This window comes from Euprymna scolopes, chromosome 8, assembly GCF_053919585.1.
Source record: "Euprymna scolopes isolate OS-2025 chromosome 8, ASM5391958v1, whole genome shotgun sequence".
Lineage (NCBI taxonomy): Eukaryota > Metazoa > Mollusca > Cephalopoda > Sepiida > Sepiolidae > Euprymna > Euprymna scolopes.
This window is the reverse complement of record NC_136489.1, coordinates 2,933,255-2,955,793: the sequence shown is the minus strand read 5'-3', so window position 1 is coordinate 2,955,793 and position 22,539 is coordinate 2,933,255. Positions and strand designations below refer to the sequence as shown.

At 35.3% G+C, this 22,539-nt stretch overlaps 1 protein-coding gene across 1 annotated transcript in view; it reads left to right on the top strand.

The window, feature by feature from the left end:
* Positions 1 to 1,695: 1,695 nt before the first annotated feature.
* LOC145283485 (cytosolic purine 5'-nucleotidase-like) overlaps positions 1,696 to 22,539 on the top strand; it is a 363,668-nt gene continuing 342,824 nt past the window's right edge. Inside the window, exon 1 of the mRNA XM_080132307.1 lies at positions 1,696 to 2,355. The gene's annotated coding sequence lies outside the window, so the exon portion shown is untranslated. The remainder of the gene's footprint in view (positions 2,356 to 22,539) is intronic.

The window sequence follows — 22,539 nt, the reverse complement described above, 5'->3', positions numbered from 1 at the left end:
GATCTTCCAGATCCAGACTAGATTGTGATGTGCGCACACGTTTGTGGAAGAAAAACAGAAAGCTATGTTTTTTTTGTGTCTGTGCAAGATTTCTTGTGATGAAATTATCTGAAAGAAATTGCTGATTTGTGCTTCTGTACAAACAAAAGTCAGTTCGTAAAACAACATTCACTGCCGCTGCTGCTTCGAACAGATTACACTTTGTAAACAAACATTTTTGGAGGGGGGCATTTTTTTACGATAGTCAACAAAACAATAAAAAAGAGATGAAATAAATATACAACAAATGAATGTTACCAAAGGCAAGATCAGTTACTCCTACTTCTATCACTTTTAAAACAACTTTAAAAGTTTATTTTGGAAGTATAATCCATAAAGAAAATAAACAACCCACTTTTAAAAGAGAAATTACGAGTTTTTTTTTTTATATTTTATTCGCAGTTTCGTGTTAGGGGTGTCAAAAATTCCTGCAAAAATTCTGATACACCTAAGTATTACTCCTCTACCTGGATAAGTTTTTTTAAATTTTATTTATTTATTTTTTGTGTGTTTTAACTTATTTTAAAGCATTTACTTGATTCGAAACAGAAGTATTCTCAGGTCTGTTGAGTTAAAACGAAAATAAAAATGGCCCTTGCTCTCGCGATAATCGCTTAAATATCGAAAATTAAACAAAATACTAGTTGAAACCCATCCAATAAATGCCATAAATCGTGCGAAAATGTTCTACTAGTATTTTGTTTAACTTTCGATTTTTGACTGATCATCAAGGATCTAAATGGATTTTCGTTCTAACCCAACAAACTTATTATTGCTTTTGTTTCAAATTAAATAAACGCTTTAAATCAAGTTAAAACGTAAAACCTCTCAGGTAAGTAGAAGAACTTGGTCTTGCTTTTGGTTTGGTAATATTAATTGTTTGCATATAATAATTCTTTTTTTCTTTTTTCGACTCGTTTTTGTTTTGTTGTAAAAAGAAAAAAAAATGCTCGGCGACTATCATTTTTGTGGTAACTTTTTAAAGACGTGAAAAGATAAAATTACGGAGGCTTTCAACAACAGGTCTTGTCTTCACACCCGTGGCTTTGGGGGTAGAGATTGGGTGAGCTCTTTTTACGCGCTGTGCCTGTGGTGGTTGGTTGACCGTGACTCCTAAATTCTTACGTTTTCTTGTTAGTGCAATGGAAGAAGAAGCACTGGTTTGGCAGTCAAAGAAAAATGCCTCCTGGAGGGGAGATGTCTAATTTTAGATATTAAAGACCGCCAACCTCCCCGCGTGTTTTCCCGTACATTAGTCAGGTGGCCGCATCCACCTCCTGCCAAAACATTGAGAAGCTCAAAAACTCGGATTCTCAGCTGACTACTGCACGTGGCAGGAGAGAGAGACAGAAAGAGACGGTGAGGGAAGAGCAGCGATATAACTGCAGAACGAGAAGCATAGGCAGAGGGAGGAGGGGGAGGAGGGGGAGGAAAAAGAGGTGGAGAGGCAGAAAAAAGGTAGACAAATGAATTCAAATTATAGAGAGAGGCAGAAAGAGAGAGATAGGAGGAGGAGGAGGAATAGGAGGAGGAGGAGGAGGAGATGTAGGTAAAGAAAGGTAGAGGGAGGGGGGTAGATATTCCTTTGCTCTCACCGCAACTCTCTCTCTCTCTCCGTTGTTGCTGCAACAAAAAGCAGCGCTCTGAAAGAAATTTACACAAAAACACGCGTTCGTATTTTCTTTCCGCACAAAATTTCCGCATCTTCACAGAAATACGTAAAAACGGAAAGAAGGAAGTTGAAAAAAATTAGAAAAGAGACAGAAACAAAACAGAAATTCGCAAGAAAACGACTTAAAACAAATAACTTCATTTTTGTTTAAAACATAAACACACCAAACAATTGACAAATAATTTTCGTTTATTTATTTTGGAAAAGATAGTAAATAAACAAAAAATTAACTTTATCCACAACTAAAATAGAAATTACACACACACACACAATAAAAAAATATTTAAATAAAAACAAATTGATTAAAAAAGTACTAATCAAATTTAATATATACTTAAATTTAATTCAATTTAATTTTCTGCCGAACGGCTCTATAATTTGAATTCAAATTCAAAATTTTCTCTTATTTCTCATCGTTGTTAAAATATTAATAAATACAAAACTTGTTTGTTTTTTTTCACCCAAGGAAATTTGAATTCATAAATAAACACGCGCACACTTCATTCATTCAGAAACGTTTTCAGCATATTTATTTATTTACATTACAAAAAACGATCGCCGATCAAAACATCTTACAGAAAATAAAAGGGAAAACGTCCAATATTTCCCCCTTTTTTGGATACAACAAAAACCGACCAAACAAGGTAGGATTATTATTTTCGTTTTACTTTAAATATATTTCATTTCCATCTCAATCTCTTTCTATTTCATCATTAAACTGAACTTTCATTCAAAATAATAATAAAAAAAAACATCTGAGTTTGTTTATTAAAGTTATGTACGTGCAAAATTGAATAGTCGATCTCCAAAATGTAAGGTTTTGATTTTTCTTTTTGACTAAAAACTCACCAAAATTCAGGAATCAACTAATTTCAATGAAATGGTACTTTAAGGTGCCGTCTGCCGTAGTGTGAACGTTATTTAGAAAGCCATTCATAACATTGGAAGGGTATTTTGTATCTATTCTGTACTTTCAATTAACAGTTTAATAAACAAAAGATGGCGTAAAATTTTAATTTAACTTTAAAATACTAAAAGAAAAAAAAAGCACGGTACCTTCTTTGCATAAGCACCGAAAATTTAGTGGTGTTTATTGTACCGCACTATTTAAAAAAATAGTATTTTCAAGTTAATGAAAGTACAGAATGAGAATAGTTATAAAATATCTTTTCCGTCCCCATGTTAAGAACGGTTTTCTAAATAATAATGTTGTTATTTCAGCGCGGTACAATAAGTCACTTATTGATCCGTGCTGAAATAATAACACTATTATTTAAAAAAGCCATTCTTAACATGGGGAGGGGAGAGTGTTTTGTACCTATTCTGTACTTTAACCTTACAATTGAATTAAAAAAAAAAAAAAAAACATCATAAAACTTTAATTAAACTTGGACATACGATTTAAAAATAGCGCGGATCAGTAAATGCACGAGCACCAACAATTCAAAATTAATTTAAAATTTGAATAATTTCCAATTCTGTTTTCGTAAGTTTACATCAAAAATATATTTTCTTTTATAAAAAAAAATAATTTAATTAAATGACGAACAATAAGCAAAAATTAAAACTGATTTTGAAAATAAGCAATCTGAGTTATGCCCCCTTGTTTCTGCAATCTTATTTTTTAAAATCGATCTGTTGCCTTTCTTTGGTGCTTATACTACTTGTTAACATAGGGTTGCCAGATCGATTGTTTTAATATGTTGTTTTTGATAAAAAGGGCAACAGTACTTCATTGTCGTGTCGAAAATAGTAATATATATATATATATATATATATATATATATATATATATATATATATAAAAATGCGAAAATTCATTTTGATTCTCCCTACATGTTGAAGATTGCGAATACAAGGGATATAGCTATCTCCCTTTTCGCCACTTTTTATGCCAAACGTTTTTTTTTTTAAACTAAAAACAGAATAGCAGTTGTTCTACTCCATGAATTTTTGTCATTTTTGAATATATATTACTATTTTCAGCATGACAATTAAGTTGTGTTTTGGCTTGGAACGACATATTAAAACAAAAACAAAAAAACAAAAAACAAAAAAACAATCTGTCGAAAACACCCTTTCTTTGTACAAGCATCATTAACGATCATAGAAAACCATTAGTTATTTAGTTATACAATCTTAGTGAAGATATAGTTGATGTAAAACACACACACACACACACACACACACACACACACACACATATATATATATATATATATATATATATATATATATATGAAAATGATACTTATTTTGCATGCACTTTTGTGTTACCGTGCTGAAATAATAATGTAATTATTTACAAAGCCATTCTTAACATGGGGAGGATGTTTTCTATTCTCTACTTTCACCTAACAATTGAATATGAAAGATATCGTAAAACTTGAATTTAACTTGAAAATACTATTTTAAAAAAATAGCGCGATAAGAAAAGTCAAAGTGCATAAGCACCATGAAAATAAAGCACGTAGATGTTAAACAAAAAAAAACATAATTCGTAGAAATCTGATTCATTCAATTGAAGATAATTTTTATGGAAACACACACGATTCCAAGTCGTTCTATGTTTCTTCTTTCTAAGTAACACTTCAACCAAAAACCGGTTTAGAAATGAGTGATTCAATTAAAAAAAATGTCGGGTTTGTATTGCTGTACACATAGATCGGAAAAAGTTGTCAAAAAAACAAATATATAACAAATAAATATTACTTTAAAGTGAAATCATTTTATAGAATCACTCCCATCTAGTCGGATTTTTTTTTAATTAACTCGCTTGGGGTTTCTCTGGACCGTGCATATATTTAACGTTAAAATGATCACCTAATTATTGACCATATAGCATAGGACAGAACGAGTAACTACTTAAAAAATTCCCAACATGCTTGCCATTATTTTTTTTGGTATTTTTTACGATCTGCTCCAGTGTAGTATAAACACCCCAACCAATGTTAAGAACGGCTTTCGGAATACCCCTCCCCAAGTTAAGAACGGCTTTCCGAAAGCCGTTTTTAACATGGGGTGGTTGGGGGTGTTTATAATACGTTGGGGACAGTGGGGAACTTTTTTTTTCATTGGTTCTAGGATATTTTAGATTTGTTTTTCTTTTTGGCTCCTCATTATTTTTTGTACATGGCAAACTTGTGGTTATTGAGGTTGATGTCGAGTATTTTCCCATATCACACACACGCGCAAGAGAAGTTTTGTTTTAACTCTCTCACTGCAAGAACTCAGACACCTGGGTCGGAAAATGGGATTGAGAAGTCAACACCCCCGAAGAGGGGCACTTTAACCTGCAAAAAATGCCTAGGCAGCCTTGTCAGCATTCCCCGGTAAGGGCGCCTCGGGCGATTAAAGCAAGGCTTTGGGTGAAGGGTGGACTTCCTAGAACTGCACATAACTAAACTTCCACCGCAAAATCAATAGGGACCAGATCTTTACAGAAATGGTCTGTGGATTTTAAGGCGCGACGATAAAATCCCTACGCAATTTTTTTTTACCGTTTGAAGCAAAAACAAATTTTCATCGTAAGTTCTGATTTAAGGATCTCTAAATTCTCCCCCAAATAAATAATCATGTTCATTTATTTTTTTGCACGTCTCACAAAAAAATTTAAAAACACATTTTTTTTTTTTAATAAGACTCTAATAAAATTCATTGCTATTCATTCGAATCCACCATATATTTTTAGCATTATCTTTGCTAGCTTATTTTTATTCGTCTATTTTGAAAGTTTGTTTACTCGGTACATTTTTCTGATTTCTATATGTGTGCCATTATTTTTGGAACAGTTGCCTTTTTGTTTTCGCGATTTTTTCTTTTTCTTGGAAATTTTTTTTATTTCGGCGATTCAGTGTGGCATTCAGACAAAATTCAACGTGTGTTTGTTTGTTTGTGTGTTTGTTTGTTTGTTTGTTTGTGTGTTTGTTTGTTTGTTTGTGTGTTTGTTTCGCTGAACTATAACTAAAGATTAACTTATTGTTTGTGGAGCTACTATTCTCATTTTTCATGTTATTCTTTCAACATTTCTGCCAATCGACTGAAACGTAAGAATAACACCCAAGATGAGAATAGTAGTCCGATTAACACATAAGCAATCTTCATCTACGAAAAAAAAAAAAAAAAAAAAAAAAAAACATCTGAAAATTACATTATTTCAGTATGGCCCCAAATCTACATAAGTACCGAAATCAAAATAGCAGTAATTAAAAGGAATTTTTTTAATTTTTTACGACTTGCCCCAGAAACACCCCCAATCACCCCATGTTAATAATGGCTTTCGGAATACCCCCCCCCCCAACCTCTCCATGTTAAGAGCGGCTTTCGAGGTTGGGGTGTTTATAATACGCTGTGGGTGGCGTATCGTAAAAATTTACCTTTTTAAAAAAAATTTTTTTCTTATAGAATCACTCTCGATTTCAAACCATACTTGGAGTTACGGTTTTCAATGCCAAAATCAAAGCACTCGAAAAACAAAACCACGCACACACTCGATGGAGGGGGGGGGCAGAAGTTTTTCTATAAAATTGCTATGAATAAAGAATAGATTTATTTAAAGAAAATATTGTAAACATATTTTGAATTATTTTACTCTGAACCCAACATGACTGGTGAGTGTGCACTTACTTCGCCACTTCATTTAGATTGCTGTTTATTAATATCCGTTGAATTCTGGACAACAAGTCTTATATAAATACTAAATAAACACAACCAGAAAACGTAAGCACATAGAATTGTTTTGCATGGTAAAAAAAAAAAAAAGAAAAAACAAACAAATAAAAAAAAAAAAACATTGTGTTTACAAATTCCAGCAAGTGTCAATATTCAACCTCTAAAAAGAAAGAAACAAATTTTGCTTTGGTACTTATGTATTTTGGTATCACGCTGAAATAATAACGTTATTTCGAAAACCATTCTTAACATGGGGAGGAAGGGTGTTTTTTGTAAGTATTCTGTGCTCCCACCGAAGCATAATAATAATAATAATAATAATAATAATAAAGATATCGTGAAATTTGAATTTAGCCTGAGAAAACTATTTAAAAATAGCGCGGTACCGAAAATACATAAGCACCTTTTCATTTTTCCCTAATTTATTGTGATTCGCGTGACAAAAAAAAGTCCTTTTGGCAAATCTAAAAAAAAATCTAAAATTGAAAATAAATTCATTAAATAACGAAACGATTAGGCGGAAATGGTAAAACAAACAAAAAGAACCATTTTCCTGGCATTCGAATTTAGAAGAATTTCTCAGAATCAAACGACTTCATTTGTTATCGTGATTCTAAAGGGGGGCCATACCGATACGAATGTTTTCGATTTGCAGAACAAACCAGAAATGGTCGATGCAGTTTACGATTTGAAAGCCGGAAAGCAAATGTAAAAAGTCGAACGATACTAAAGCATATCGGCATGCGAATAACAAAACCGAATTTAATCGAGGTGACACAACAGCTGTTCGGTCTTCTGAAGAACTGACGCATTCTACGCCCCAAACAGCTTCGTGGCAAAAACAAAATATTGCAACACATGTTAACAGAAGTGCAGTCATTTGTTAGGGTTAGGGACAAACATCTTTTCCTTTTTACATCGTCCCCCTCCACCAGAGTTTACAGGAAACTTAACATTTATTCGTTTATTAATTTTAACGAAAATTATCAAACTCATTTTTTATACAATGATTCTAACCTAAGTTAGGAAAACATAAAAAAAAAAAAATAGGTGCTTTCGATAAATCGATTTTTAAAAAAATATATTGTTTTAAGCCAAAACAATATTACGTACTTAATTGTCATGTCGAAAATAGTAATATATCCAAAAATTAAAAAATTCATCGAGTAGAACAACTGCTATTTTGTTTTAATTAAAAATAAGTTTTTTGCTATAAACAATAAATATTGCAGCCATGACACAATCTAAAATATTCTTTCCGGACTTTTGTCCCCTGTGTTTAGCTGACCCAACCTACTTTTTTTTTCTTTTTTTATAACCCTAACCACCTACTTTATAAAGTCTAACCCTAACCACCTACTTTATAAAGTCTAACCCTAACCACCTACTTTATAAACCCAAACCCTGTGTTCAGCTAACCACCTACTTTATAAAGCCTAAACCCTAACCCTAACCACCTACTTTATAAAGCCTAACCCTAACCTACTTTATAAAGCCTAAACCCTAACCCTAACCACCTACTTTATAAAGCCTAACCCTAACCTACTTTATAAAGCCTAAACCCTAACCCTAACCACCTAATTTATAAAGTCTAACCCTAACCTACTTTATAAAGCCTAAACCCTAACCCTAACCACCTACTTTATAAAGCCTAACCCTAACCTACTTTATAAACCCTAAACCATAACCCTAACCACCTAATTTATAAAGTCTAAACCCTAACCACCTACTTTATAAGCCTAAACCCCAACCCTAACCTTTACCACCTACTTTATAAACCCTAAACCTAACCACCTACTTTATAAAGCCTAAACCCTAAGCCTAACCACCTACTTTATAAAGCCTAAACCCTAAGCCTAACCACCTACTTTATAAACCCTAAACCCTAACCCTAACCTACTTTATAAAGCCTAAACCCTAAGCCTAACCACCTACTTTATAAAGTATAGACCCTAACCTTTACCACCTACTTTATAAACCCTAAACCTAACCACCTACTTTATAAAGCCTAAACCCTAAGCCTAACCACCTACTTTATAAAGCCTAAACCCTAAGCCTAACCACCTACTTTATAAACCCTAAACCCTAACCCTAACCTACTTTATAAAGCCTAAACCCTAAGCCTAACCACCTACTTTATAAAGTATAGACCCTAACCTTTACCACCTACTTTATAAACCCTAAACCTAACCACCTACTTTATAAAGCCTAAACCCTAACTCTAACCACCTACTAGTCTATAAAAATGCGAGTTTACCCAATTTTCCGTAAAAATTACTTTTGACTAGAAATAAATTTCTATTCGATGATTTTTCGTAATTTTTGGATATATCACTATTTTCGGCATGACTGAGTTCGTAATATTGTTTGGGCTTAAAAGAACACATTAAAAAAAAATCGATCTGTCGACTGTAACAAGCGCTAAAAAATATTTCATTTCATGTCGGTACTAATTTAGTACTTGCCGCCCGGCCCGACCACTGGGTTATTTCCGATCTGGGTATTTAAGTAGACTACGGTACGTGTGTGTGTGTGTTAGTTCAATTTTTATGTTATTTTTTAAATTAAATTGTTTGATGAAAGTACAGAATAGTTACAAAATACCCAACACCCTTCCCATATTAATAATGGATTTCGAAATAATACTTTCATTTCAGCACGGTCCGTATTCTATATAAGTACCCTTGTCCATTCTAAAAATTCCGATTGAAAACATTCTAGTTGATATGGGTATCCTTTTGATAGAAGTATTGTTAATTTTAACTATGTATCGTTGCTTAGGAATATTTTTACTTTTTCTTTTTTGGCAAACAAACACAGTACTACTTGGATGCAACATAGCTCTATTTTGGATCAAATCTACAGAGATACCATGTGGGAAGTTGTGCAGCAAGATGTCTGTTTGCATGTCAGTACAATCAGGGGACTCGGGAGGGAATTCCAAAGTCTAGCAGTTCAAGGGACAAAACTGTTTGAGTAGAAGGTTTTCTGGCATCTAAAGATCTCTGAAGTGTAGGGGTGTGATTTTGCTGACTGCCGGGTTAGTTGGGGGGTATTTACATCGATGGGATACAAATGCTTGAGTTCGACTGAGTACATTCCATTAAAATACTCATAAAACAGGCACAAGAATGCAACACTTTGGTGATGGGACAGAGGTTGCAGTTTGGTTGATAGTGTAGGACCTATTAATTTGGTAAGTGTTTTTTGAACTCTGTCCAAGAGTGAGACTAGTGGCAGATGTATTAGCAGGACTTGATGGACGAATGGTGTATGTGTAGAGATACAGCATACTCTCAGGTCCGAGTAATTTTCTAGCATGGTAGAAAGAGCCTACCTTCTTTGCAGCAGCCTTGGCAATGTCCTCGATGTATTTGTTGCCTGTGAATATTAAGCCGAGGCATTTGAACGATGAGCTCTCAGGTAGCATGCTAATAGTCATGGTTACCAGTAGTTGAGACAGTTTGTTTAATTACTAAAGGAAAGAAGTTTAGTTTTGGCAGTATTGAATGTTACCATCTATTCATGTCCACATTCTATTACAGACTAGAGGGCTACCTCTAGGGTTTCTGCCATTTCCTCTGTGTTTCTTATAGAAAGTGCTGTCATCAGCAAATATACAAATATACCCATCTCGGAGGCAATTTTATCAGGGAAATCATTTATGAATATGAGGAATTATAAATGCTCAAGGATTAACCCCTGTGGCAGACCTGCATTTATATCATGTTTTGACCTACAACTATGGAGCACAACCTGGATTTTTCTCATGTCTAAGAAGGATTTAATTATGTTAAGTATTCCTTTAGTAATACCATATGATTGAATTTTCATGAGAAAACCTTGTCAAATGCCTTAGATATATCAAGAGCTACTGCCCTAGCCTCCCTTGCCTTATCCAGTGCATGATATATACGTTTAGAGATTACAGTTAGGATATCTGTAGGAGAATGGGTTTGCCAAAATCCATATTGTCGGCCAGAAAGAAGTTTAATATCTATTAGTTGGTGGACTAGTGCTTGATTGATTAACAACTCCAAGAATTTTGAGAGGGAATAGGTTAATGGGTGATGACAGGTGGGTTAGTTCTTTCACCAGAATTCTTGAAAACTGGTACCACAAAAGCAATTTTCCAGTCAGGAAAGTAAAATTTGATAAGACATATGTTGAAAAGTTTGAAAAGAATTGTAGCAACATCGGGAGAACATTTTTTAATCAGGGCCACATGCCTTCAATGCGTCTAGATTTATTTATGATATCACGAACATATGAAGGGATGATTTTCAGAGCAAGTGTAACTTCTATCTGCAAAGAGAAATTTGGGAGGGAGTGGTTTGTTGAGTCTAAAGTGGAGTTGGAGGCAAACTGTCGAGCAAGCAGGTTGGCCTTCTTGGTTGCTGTGCAAGCAATCCGAAGGTTGTTGGATAGCGGGTGAATTGTTGATTGTCCATTATTCTTTACACCGTTATAAATTTTCCAGAAATCGCGAGGTCCTAATTTTTGCGAGTCAGTGCATTTTCTGGTGATTTCGGTAAACCTTCTCTTGGCTGCGGCTATTTCACTCCTATATTATTACGAGCTTCTACATACTTTAGTTTATTCGTACTGGACTTGTGTCAAATAAATCTGCAGAACGCATGTTGCCTTTGAGCAATGGCAGCTGTGCAAGTAGAATTGAACCATTTGGGAGAGTGTTTGTTTAGGATGATGTCTACCAGTATCACAACGTGACCAGCATTCTCGAGTGGGTTATGAGCATTTGTTAGACAATCCTCGGAAACTGTGGTCAGAAATCGGTTTAGAAGTGAGTTTTGCTGATCCTGTTGATCTGGGATACATGTCGGTAATGTAACTGTTTTTGTCAGGGAATGGGATATAAGAAAGTTATGTGTGATACACAGCTGTGTGAGTAGAGAAACGAAGCCAGTTACTGTGGTGGACATTGAAGTCACCAAATACATGTACTTGGGTGTTAATATCTAGAGAGAGTGCTGCATCTATGCTGTCAGCGACTTGGTTGATTAGGGTACTGTTCTAGGTTGAGGAAGAACACTAGAGAGAAAACCTCATTAGGCCTCATATTTTCGAACACATTTTGTCAAAAAGAAAAATGATTTTAAACTCCGAAGAGAATGAAAGAAAATTAAGTACAATAAACAATTTTTTCTATTTTTTTTTAACAACTTCTTCTTCTTCTTCTTCTTCTTCTTTTTCTTCTTCTTCTTCTTTCTATTGTCACATTTTGTGTCTGGCTGATATTATTGGCGATTCTATGCTGATAGGCAAATTATAATAAATGGCCATCTTCTTTTTACTTGTGATAGAATCCCTGGCAAATTTGACAAATGGATTGAGAAAATTAGGATCCATTGCAATGTTGGAGTGCTTTAAAAGACTGCCATGTTGGGAATTGTCAGAATCTTGCAGAAAGTGCTGCAAGACTGAAAAAAAAACAATGATCAACAAATGTCTCACCCCCCCCCCTCCCTATATTTTTATTTTCATCAAAATCTGTAAAATCGCTCATTTTAAAATCAAATAGATTGATTGCTTTAGTTGAGGATTCATCACAGTGCACTGGGAGGAAGCTTCATATGCCTTCTCATAGCGATTTAATCTGCAATACGTTCTAGTCTATATTGAAAAGTAGAGAATCTACTGTTAATTTTATAAATTATTGGATTCCCCCCGACAAAAGGAAAGGAGACCTGTAAATTCATCCTTGTTCGTCCGCACTTTTCTCAATAACTACACTTTGGAATTTTAAAACATTTTACACAAACATGATATGAGAAAAATGTAACAACGGATTTTCCGAGAAAACTCCGGTTGCCCCCCTAGGGGTGCCTTTCGGGTTAAAATGGCTAAAATTGATGCCTTGGATTTTTATAAAACTTTCTGAAAAGTCGTAACTAACTGATTTTTATATAATTTTGTTTGTCTATACTTCACAATAACTCTTAGGTGTGCCCCAGGGGCTATTTTAGGGCTAATAAAAACACCCCGTTTTTTGGACTATTTTACCATATTTTTATATATAATGGCTTAAATTTAAGTATAAAATGCAAAACTCAAATATCATGCTTCAATTGTGCTCTAAATAAAAACATTAATTTCGAAACTATCGTTGATTTTATGTGCCTGGCTTTACTGTTCGTGCATTGATAATGGCTTGAATTTAAGTTTAAAATGAAAAGGTCAAGTATCATGGTTCAATTGTGCTTTAAAGAGAAATATTCATTTCGAATGCTCATTTGTCATATCAAAGAACCTACTGTTGATTTTATATGTTGGGCCTTTTGGCTTGTATAGTAATAAAACTTCTCAAATGCTCGTGTGATGTTAGGCTGTGTAAGGTGTTAACTTTATTCAAAATCGGCTCTTCTTTCATCGGATTATTTTGATTATCGATACTTATCAAAGACGTTCTAATACATAACCTAATTCAGAATACTGTGCAATTTCGTAAAAATTAGTGCAACCGTTTTCGAGTTCATAGGGAAGAACTCTCTCTCACACACACAAAGTTCCTTTTATATAATAGCGTTAGAGATTTTTTTCAACACTTTTGTAAAAAGATGTCCTTCGATCTGTCAATTTTACAAATAAAATTTGAATTGCCTTAAAAAAATTTTTTAATTGTAATTAATGTGTTAATGTTAAGTGATACTAATAAATCAAAGAATGCACGTTTTTTAAAGAATTAATGTTAAACATTTTTTTCTTTACAATCAAGAATAATTTGACCACTTTTGCAACAATTAATGAATATTTTATTACGTTTTAACGCCTTTCAACACGTCTGTCATCATTTTTTAGTGTGTTTTCATTGCAGAGTGACCTTGCTACAAAATGGGTTTATAGTGATAAACGCTTGTATAATGCGAGTACTGTTATCTGATGATTCATGATTATAAACTTTGCTAGTCTTTCTCTACACTATCGCTATTTTCATATTAGATGCTCGGCTGAGCTCCAATCTTTGGTTCTCTCCTATAAAACATTCACAGCAAATACTTGTCTAGTTACAGCTATAAGAAAGACTTTTCTTTTGTTTGTATATATAAAATTAAATTGAACTTCCATGAACAAAGTTTCTTTCCAAGAACATCCTATCAATGGAATAGAATACCAAAGGACTGCTTTCCAGTGGATACAGCATGGTTAATTTCAAGTCCGATATGTTAACAAGTTTTTATCTACTTAAATAATCAAATTTTTGCCATATCATTCATCGTTTCCAATCCTCTGAAGGTGTTATCATTAACTTGACATCTCATTTATCCCAATCCTTGAATCGCCTTTTGCCTTAATAACTGGTGATTCATTAACAAAACCAAAAAAAAAAAAAAATGAATAAGGTTTTACATCAGTTTTCTTCTCCTAGATGGGTTGCTTGCTATAAACCTGGCTGAAGAGGCCCATCTACCTCGGTTTTAAAGTGATCCTTGTCATTCGAAATGAACAAGATCTGTAAGATGAAAGAAAGATAATTTTAAAGCACAAGTAACCCTTCATCTTGGCCGTTTCAAACATTTCTGTTATGAGAAGGCCAGAAGCTTTATGATAAACTTCAGGTTGTAGAAAAAACAATTTTACCTAGTAATATGGTAGACGGTTCAATGTAAGAATTATATAGGTTGATATTTAATTAAAAAATATATTGTTTATCTTTGGACACAGATAAATGTGGGAATTTTTTTTTTTTTTTTTTTACATAGACATCACCACTTATCAAGGCCAAGAGGCCACTCGAGGATAAGGGTTAAAGAGTGTACAGTAGAAATTGGACAATATAGTAACCGTTAGTAATGGAAATTCGGTAAATTTGTTAACTTACATGTAGAACGGTTCATCAAAAACTTGTTTATGTTAGACTTGAAGACAGCCATATATTTTTTTTATTAATTTCATAAGCGGCTGATTCTGTTTAGGTCATAAACAAAAAAATCTAAGGAATTTACAAGACGACCGATTTATTATTTTTTTTATTTTATTTATTTATTATCCTCATCTTTTTCTTAGTTGTTTCACAATGTTTTGGCCAACTATTCCTCTGGTCTTCGTCAGGTGGTAACCGCGATGGGATAGGAAAGAAAAAGATGAGGATAATAGTCCATAATAAATAATAAAAAAAATTAATAAATAATAAAAAAAATTAATAAATAATACTCATCTCAATAATGAATTCTAATTAAAATAATATAGACCGATTTAGTATCAGAAAAAAATTAAGAAAACTAAATCATATTTGGGCCAACAACAAAGCAGAAGAACATAACACAAAAAAACAAAAAACAAAAAAAAAACAGGCTAGTTTGAATCAAGTAATCAGAATGATTAAAAAAGATGTATAAAAGTACACAATAGTTAACACCTGTGAAATAGTAAAAAAAAAAAGACAAAAAAACTCATAATTTATATAAAACATTTGTCTAGTAAAGGATTTGTAATATTTTTTTACCCTTAAAAATATTATCAATCGTTTGTACACATTAAAACTTGGTAGGTTCAGTAGATGCTCTCATTTAAATAAAATAATTAAAAATTCTCATGCGTTAACTATTCTGTACTTTTATCAGAAGATGATTTGGCAGGCCAGACACTAATATGTGTTACCCATAAAAAAATAAACAACAGGTAAAAAAAAAACTACCAACAAACAAACCAACAATAAACAAACAAAACTGGTAAAACTAATTTTGATCGATTGTAAACAATTTTTTTTAAATGCATCTAAATCCGGACTTCTCTCTTTCCATCACCAACGCTCTGATCCCCACTCGGCCCCAATTGAAATGAATGGCTCTTGTTTTAGGGAAGCACCATGCTTTGCTAAGCTTTTGGAACTGACCTTCACCCCAGATCTGAAATGAAACCTGTATATATCAAATCTGTTGTGATGGTTAATGATTGGATCATTCTACCACTTTAGTAGGCATCTCACTCCTGATGCTATCCTCTACCTGGATAAATGAGCCAAATGTGTCTTAAGATGGAGTATTGCTGGCACATCTGGGGAGGAACTGACCAGAGTACTCTTTCCTGCCTCAGCTGAGTACAAAACCGACTTGGAAATTTGGTGGGCAATGTCCTTTTCCCCTCTCTGCTGCCCGTTTCTCATAAAAGAGGCATTGTGAGCCTGTCTCTGCTCTATCGTTATTTTCATGACAGGTGCTCGACAGCTTCACTCTATGGTTCTCTGTCTGTAAGGCATTCGTGGCAAACACCCGACTAGCTAAATCACCATCAGCATTCTATCTGTGCCTAAAACCAAGTGAACATTCTATGAGCAGAGTTATTCCTGGAACTGTTCGTCTATGGGATGCAATACAAGGGAGCTGCTTCCCAGCTGACTATAACATGATCGTTTTCAAGTCCAACATAAACAGGACCTTGATAAGCCATACTCTAAAATAACTTATCCAAGTTTCACTATTATGGTACTCATTAACCCTTATCCTTGAGTGGCCTTAGAGCTTTGATAAGCTGTGTACATATATAATATACATCAGGTTTTGCACAGACTTTATCTGTGCCAAAATCAAAACATAGATTCCATGAACAAAGCTTCAAAACGCCTGTGGAACTCTGGTCTGGTTGCCTGTTTCCCACCTGACTGTGGAACTCTGGTCTGGTTGCCTGTTTCCCACCTGACTACAATCTGAATGTCTTCAAGTCCAATGCAAACAAATTCCTGATGAACCGCCCCCTTAAGTAAGGCACTTTATCGAATCTTCAATACTAATGTACTGTATACACAATAACCCTTATCCCCGAGTGGCTTCCAGGCCTTGATAAGTGGTGACTACCTTGTAAAATGGTAATGGTTGAAATCGCCCTAAACTCTACAGCTAAAACTGAAGAGCCACTGCTCAAAACAACGAGATATTATAAAAAGGCTGACTGGGAAGCCATCAGGGACGCTCCATGGCAAAATATCTTTTCACTTCCTGCTGAACATTGGGCAAATGAGATCACTGAATGGTTCAAAATGGCAATTGAAGCACATGTTCCCACACGCAAATTCTATAGCAAACCCCACTCTCCCCAATGGTTCATTTCAACTTGTGCAGCTGCCGTAGCGCAAAGGCAGCATGCATACTACAGATTTAACCGACATAAGTCCAGCTCAAACAGACAGAAGTACATAGAAGCCAGAAATAACTGTAAGAAAGAAATAGCGACAGCTAAGAGAGAATTTACTGAAACCACCCAAAAACGCATCGAAGCACAGAAATTACGAATCCGTAACTTCTGGAAAATCTACAACAGTGTAGTAAATAATTGGCAATCAACAATTCCCCCACCATCCAACAATCATGAGGTTGTTTGCTCTGCAACTGAGAAGGCTAACATGCTTGCCAGACGGTTTGCCTCCAACTCCACACTGGACTCTGCTAACCACCCCCTCCCTGACTTTCCTTTGCGGACAGACGCCACACTAGACGATCTGAAAATCACCCCTGCTCACGTGCATGCTATCATAAGAAAGCTTGACACTGCCAAAGCATGTGGACCTGATCTCCTCCCAGCTGTGCTATTAAAAAAGTGCGCCGCCAAAATAGCTCCAGTTCTCTCCAAACTTTACAACAAATGCCTTAATGAATCTTGCTTTCCTGCCTGCTGGAAAACTGCTTCTGTAGCGCCAGTTTTCAAGAATTCTGGTGAAAGAACTAACCCAGTAAATTATCCCCCCATTAGCTTCCTCCCACTTTTCGCCAAAATATTTGAGACCATAATTAACCAAGCTCTAGTCCATCACCTTACAGATGCTAAACTTCTGACTGACAAGCAATATGGATTTAGGCAGACATCCTCACTGTAATCTCAGAACGTATATACCATTCACTGGACAAAGTGGGGGAGGACAGAGCGATAGCTCTAGATATATCTAAGGCTTTTGACAGGGTATGGCATGAGGGTCTCCTCAGGACAATTAAATCATACGGTATCACTGGAAGAATACATAACATAATTAGATCCTTCTTATATAAGAGAAAAATCCAGGTTGTCCTTGACGGTCGTACATTTAAACAATATGATATAAATGCGGGAGTGCCTCAGGGGTCTATCCTTGGACCTCTGTTATTCCTAATATTCATAAATGACCTCCCTCACAAAATTGTCTGTGAGACGGGTATGTATGCTGACGACACCACACTCTATAACAAACACGACAGGAAAACAAATGAATACATATCTAAAGAAATGACAGAAACACTAGAGGATGACCTCCGATCCGTAGTGGAATGGGGACAAAAATGGATGGTCATCTTCAATGCTGCCAAGACTAAACTTGTTTCCTTCAATAATTACTGGAAACCTTCCCTACTGCCAATAGCAATGGCCAATGACTTTTTATCTGAAAGTACATCTTTTAAACTCCTCGGCCTAAGGTTCACAGGAAACATGAGTTGGAACAATTACATTGAGAACATTGCCAGGACCGCTGTGAGGAAGGTGGGTTCTCTCTACCGTGCTAGAAAGCTATTAACGCCTGAAAGTATCCTATAACTCTATAAGGCCACCATTCGCCCATGTATGGAGTATTGTTGTTATATTTGGGCTGGTGCATCTGCTACTCGTCTCTTACTCCTAAACTTCAAAAGAGAGTCGCCAACCTGATAGGTCCTGAACTGTCATATAAGCTTCAGCCTCTGTCCCATCGACGAAACGTTGCATCCCTCTGCCTGTTCTACAAGTATTTTAATGGTGAATGCTCTGACGAACTACAGACACTTGTGCCCCCACGACGTAGACATGCTCGACAAACCCGACAAGCAGCTAAATCCCACCCCCACACAGTAGAGATCCCTAGATGTAGAAGATCTTTCTACTCCAGTAATTTCTTCCCCAGAACCGCTAGACTCTGGAATTCCATTCCAGGTCCCTGCTTCCCTAACTGTACTGACATGCAGAAGTTCAAGTGTTACGTGAACCAACACCTTGCTGCCCAAATCCCAACATAGTACCCCAGCAGTTGCTGCCCTTGATAGTAGCTCCCTACACCAAAGTGGCAATGTGACTTGTTTGGGGTGAAAATGTAAAAAAAAAAAAAAAAAAAAAAAATCTGCCTTGCCAGTTTAATTATTGCTTTTGGGAAGAACTGAAGATAATTATATTTTTTCAGCATACAGAATATGTAGCAAGGATAAATATGAAGGAATTGGCTAGTTAGAATAAAATTTTAACTTGTTAAATGCATTGCTATTTATGTCTCACATGGAGAGTCCAACCTATTTAAATTTATATATTAGATTAAATGTATTTGTTTATCAACTCTCTTAAGTAATCGACCCGATTGTTTTTCTAGTGGTTTTGTTTCCGGCTTTTAACTGATAAGGAAAATGGTGGATCATTTCAAAGTTTTTCTCTCTGGTCTTGATGTTGCACCACAGAAATAAATATACACAATATATATATATATATATATATATATATATATATATATATATATATATATATATATATATGATGAAAATAATGGAAATAGTATTCCGACAAAATAGAGAAAATAAAAAAGGAACAAACTGTATTATGTGTTCACCAACGTTTCGTCTTTATTTCGAAAGACGAAACGTTGGTGAACACATAATACGGTTTGTTCCTTTTTTATTTTCTCTCTCTCTATATATATATATACACACACACGTCGGGCATCATCACTGTTGTTCATGATATACCGTAGGTTTAACCGACATAAGTCCAGTTCAAACAGACTGAAGTATATAGAAGCTAGAAATAACGTTAAGAAAGAAATAGCGACAGCTAAGAGAGAATTTACGGAAACCACTAAAAAGCGCATCGAAGCACAAAAACTAGGAACTCGAGACTTCTGGAAAATCTACAACAGTGTAGTAAATAATGGGCAATCGACAATTCCCCCACTAACCAACAATCACGAGGTTGTCTCCTCAGCAACCGACAAGGCTAACATGCTTGCCAGTCGGTTTGCCTCAAACTCCACACTGGACCCTTCCAACCACCCCCTACCTGACTTTCCTATGCGGACAGACGCCACACTAGACGATCTGAAAACCACCCCTGCTCAGGTGCATGCTATCATAAAAAACCTTGACACCTCAAAAGCATGTGGACCCGATCTTATCCCAGCTGTGCTATTAAAAAAGTGCTCAGCCGAAGTAGCTCCAGTTCTCTCCAAACTCTACAACAAATGTCTTAATGAAGCTTGCTTTCCGGGCTGTTGGAAAACTGCTTCTGTTGTACCAGTATTCAAGAATTCTGGTGAAAGGACAGACCCATCAAATTATCGCCCCATTAGCCTCCTTCCACTTTTTGCCAAAATATTTGAGACCATAATTAACCACGCTCTAATCCATCATCTTACAGATGCTAAACTACTGACTGACAAACAATATGGATTTAGACAAGCCCGTTCCACAGCAGACATCCTCACCGTGATCTCTGAACGTATATACCAATCACTGGACAAAGCGGGGGAAGGCAGAGCGGTAGCTCTAGATATATCTAAGGCTTTTGACAGGGTATGGCATGAGGGTCTCCTCAGTAAAATCAGATCATACGGTATCACTGGTAGAATACTTAACATAATTAAATCCTTCTTAGATAAGAGAAAAATCCAGGTAGTCCTCGACGGTCGCACATCTAAACAATATGATATAAATGCGGGAGTGCCCCAGGGTTCTATCCTTGGACCTCTATTGTTCCTGATATTCATAAATGACCTCCCCGACAACATTGCCTCTGAGATGGGTATATATGCTGATGACACTACACTCTATGGCAGACACGACAGGAAGACGAATGAACACATTTCTAAAGAAATGGCAGAAACACTAGAGGAAGACCTCCAATCTGTAGTGGAATGGGGACAAAAGTGGTTGGTCGCGTTCAATGCTGCCAAGACTAAACTAGTTTCATTCAATAATTACAAGAAACCCTCTCTACCACCAATAGCAATGGCCAACGACTCTTTATCTGAGAGTCCATCTTTCAAACTCCTTGGCCTAACGTTCACAGGAAACATGAGTTGGAACAATTACATTGAAGGCATTGCCAGGGCCGCTGCAAGAAAGGTGGGCTCTCTCTACCGTGCTAGAAAACTACTAACACCCGAAAGTATCCTGTACCTCTATAAGGCCACCATTCGCCCATGTATGGAGTATTGCTGCCACATCTGGGCTGGTGCATCTGCTACTAGTCTCTCGCTCCTTGACAAGGTTCAAAAGAGAGTCGCAAATCTGATAGGCCCTGAACTGGCATCTAAGCTTCAGCCTCTGTCCCATCGACGAAATGTTGCATCCCTCTGCCTGTTCTACAAGTATTTTAGTGGTGAATGCTCTGATGAACTGCAATCACTTGTGCCCCCACGACGCGAGCACCCTCAACAAACCCGACAGGCTACTAGATCCCACCCCCACACTGTAGAGGTCCCTAGATGTAAAAGATCTTTTTACTCCAATAGTTTCTTCCCCAGAACCGCAAGACTCTGGAATTCCATTCCAGGTCCCTGCTTCCCCAACAGTACTGACGTACAGAAGTTCAAGTGTAACGTGAACCGACACCTTGCTGCCCAAATCCCTACATAGTACCCCAGTAGTTGTTGCCCCTGATAGTAGCCCCCTACACCAAAGTGGCAATTTGCCTTGTTTGGGGTGAAAATGTAATAAAAAAAAAAAAAAAAAAAAAATATGCTTTATTTCATTGCTTCCCAATTTATAAATAACTTTTATAATTAAAGTCACTTGAAAAAGTGCTCTTATTTATATTATGAACAACTCTAATACTTGATGTGTCTGGGAGTGTTCTTGCATAGGTTTTGTATCCGAATGCTTTAGGTAAGTATCGAAAATCGATAATCAAAATAATTGGGGAAAAGAATATTTATTTCAACCAAAGTTAACACTTTTACAGAGCCTCACATCACAAGTGTATTTGAGAAGTTTTATCACCGCACAAGCAGAAATGCTTAGCCTATAAAATCAACTGTAGATTCTTTTATTTGAAACATGTTCAAAATGAATGTTTGTTTGTAGAGCACAATTAAACCATGGTACTTGACTTTTGTACATTTAACTTTAATTCAAGTGATTATGTAAAAATAAATTCATAAAATCAACAGTTGATTCTTTGATAAGATAGGGGCACGTTGACACGTTCAAAATCAATGTTTCCGTTTAGACCAGAATTGAATCGATTGAATTTTTTTATTTGACAATTTAATTCAAGCAATTATACAAAAATAAGTTTAAAAATTCAACAGTAGATTCTCTACAATGAAATATAGACTACAATGTATAGTGGAGTAAGTTACTGTGGGAAGGTATGTGAAGCTTCTTTCCAGTACCTCACTGTGGGCCCCCAACTAGAGTAATCAATCAATCGATTTGATTGTAAAATGAGCCATTCCATCGATTTCATTGACAATAAACGTATGAGAGAGTGAAATATTTGTTGATCCTCATTCGATCCTGGACAACGTCAGATCTCCCCACTAGTATATATATAATTGTTAAATACATTTTTCACATGCTTCAAGTGAGATCTTCAGTGATACACTGTCCTCATTGCCGATTTTAGGTTTTGCTGAAGGTATTTTTGTTATTACAAAATCTTCCACTGCTGGTAGTTCTGATAAAATAATATTGATTTTAAAGTACCAGTAAAACAAAAATCTATAAATACCCCCTCCCCCACACACCAAAAGTGTGTTTTTACATTTAAGGAAAAATATGCGTCTTCAACATTTATTTTTATGGTAAAGTATGGTATATACAAAGTATCGGAATTAGTAATTGTAACGGAATTGTGAAACATATTGGAATCGTCCCATCAATAATATATATATTATAATTATGTTAAAATGGACAGGCTGCATGTTATATTTGAAATTAGTTGACAAAGATAATAAAGATGTTACATTTTTCAATGAATCTATCTATACTCCTATAAATTCGTTTTTTCTTTTGTGTGTATTGTTATTCATATTAAAAACCCTCTTTTCTATTTGTTTGAAAAGAAAATACAATTTTGTTATATATGGTTTCTGGAATTGCATTCACTAGCAGAAGATCTAGCTAATTTGCATATTCTTTTAAACATTCATTTTAATTAATTCCCTATTAGTTTTTTTCGGATTTCTTATGGGTTGATCATCTTTAGTTAACTATTAC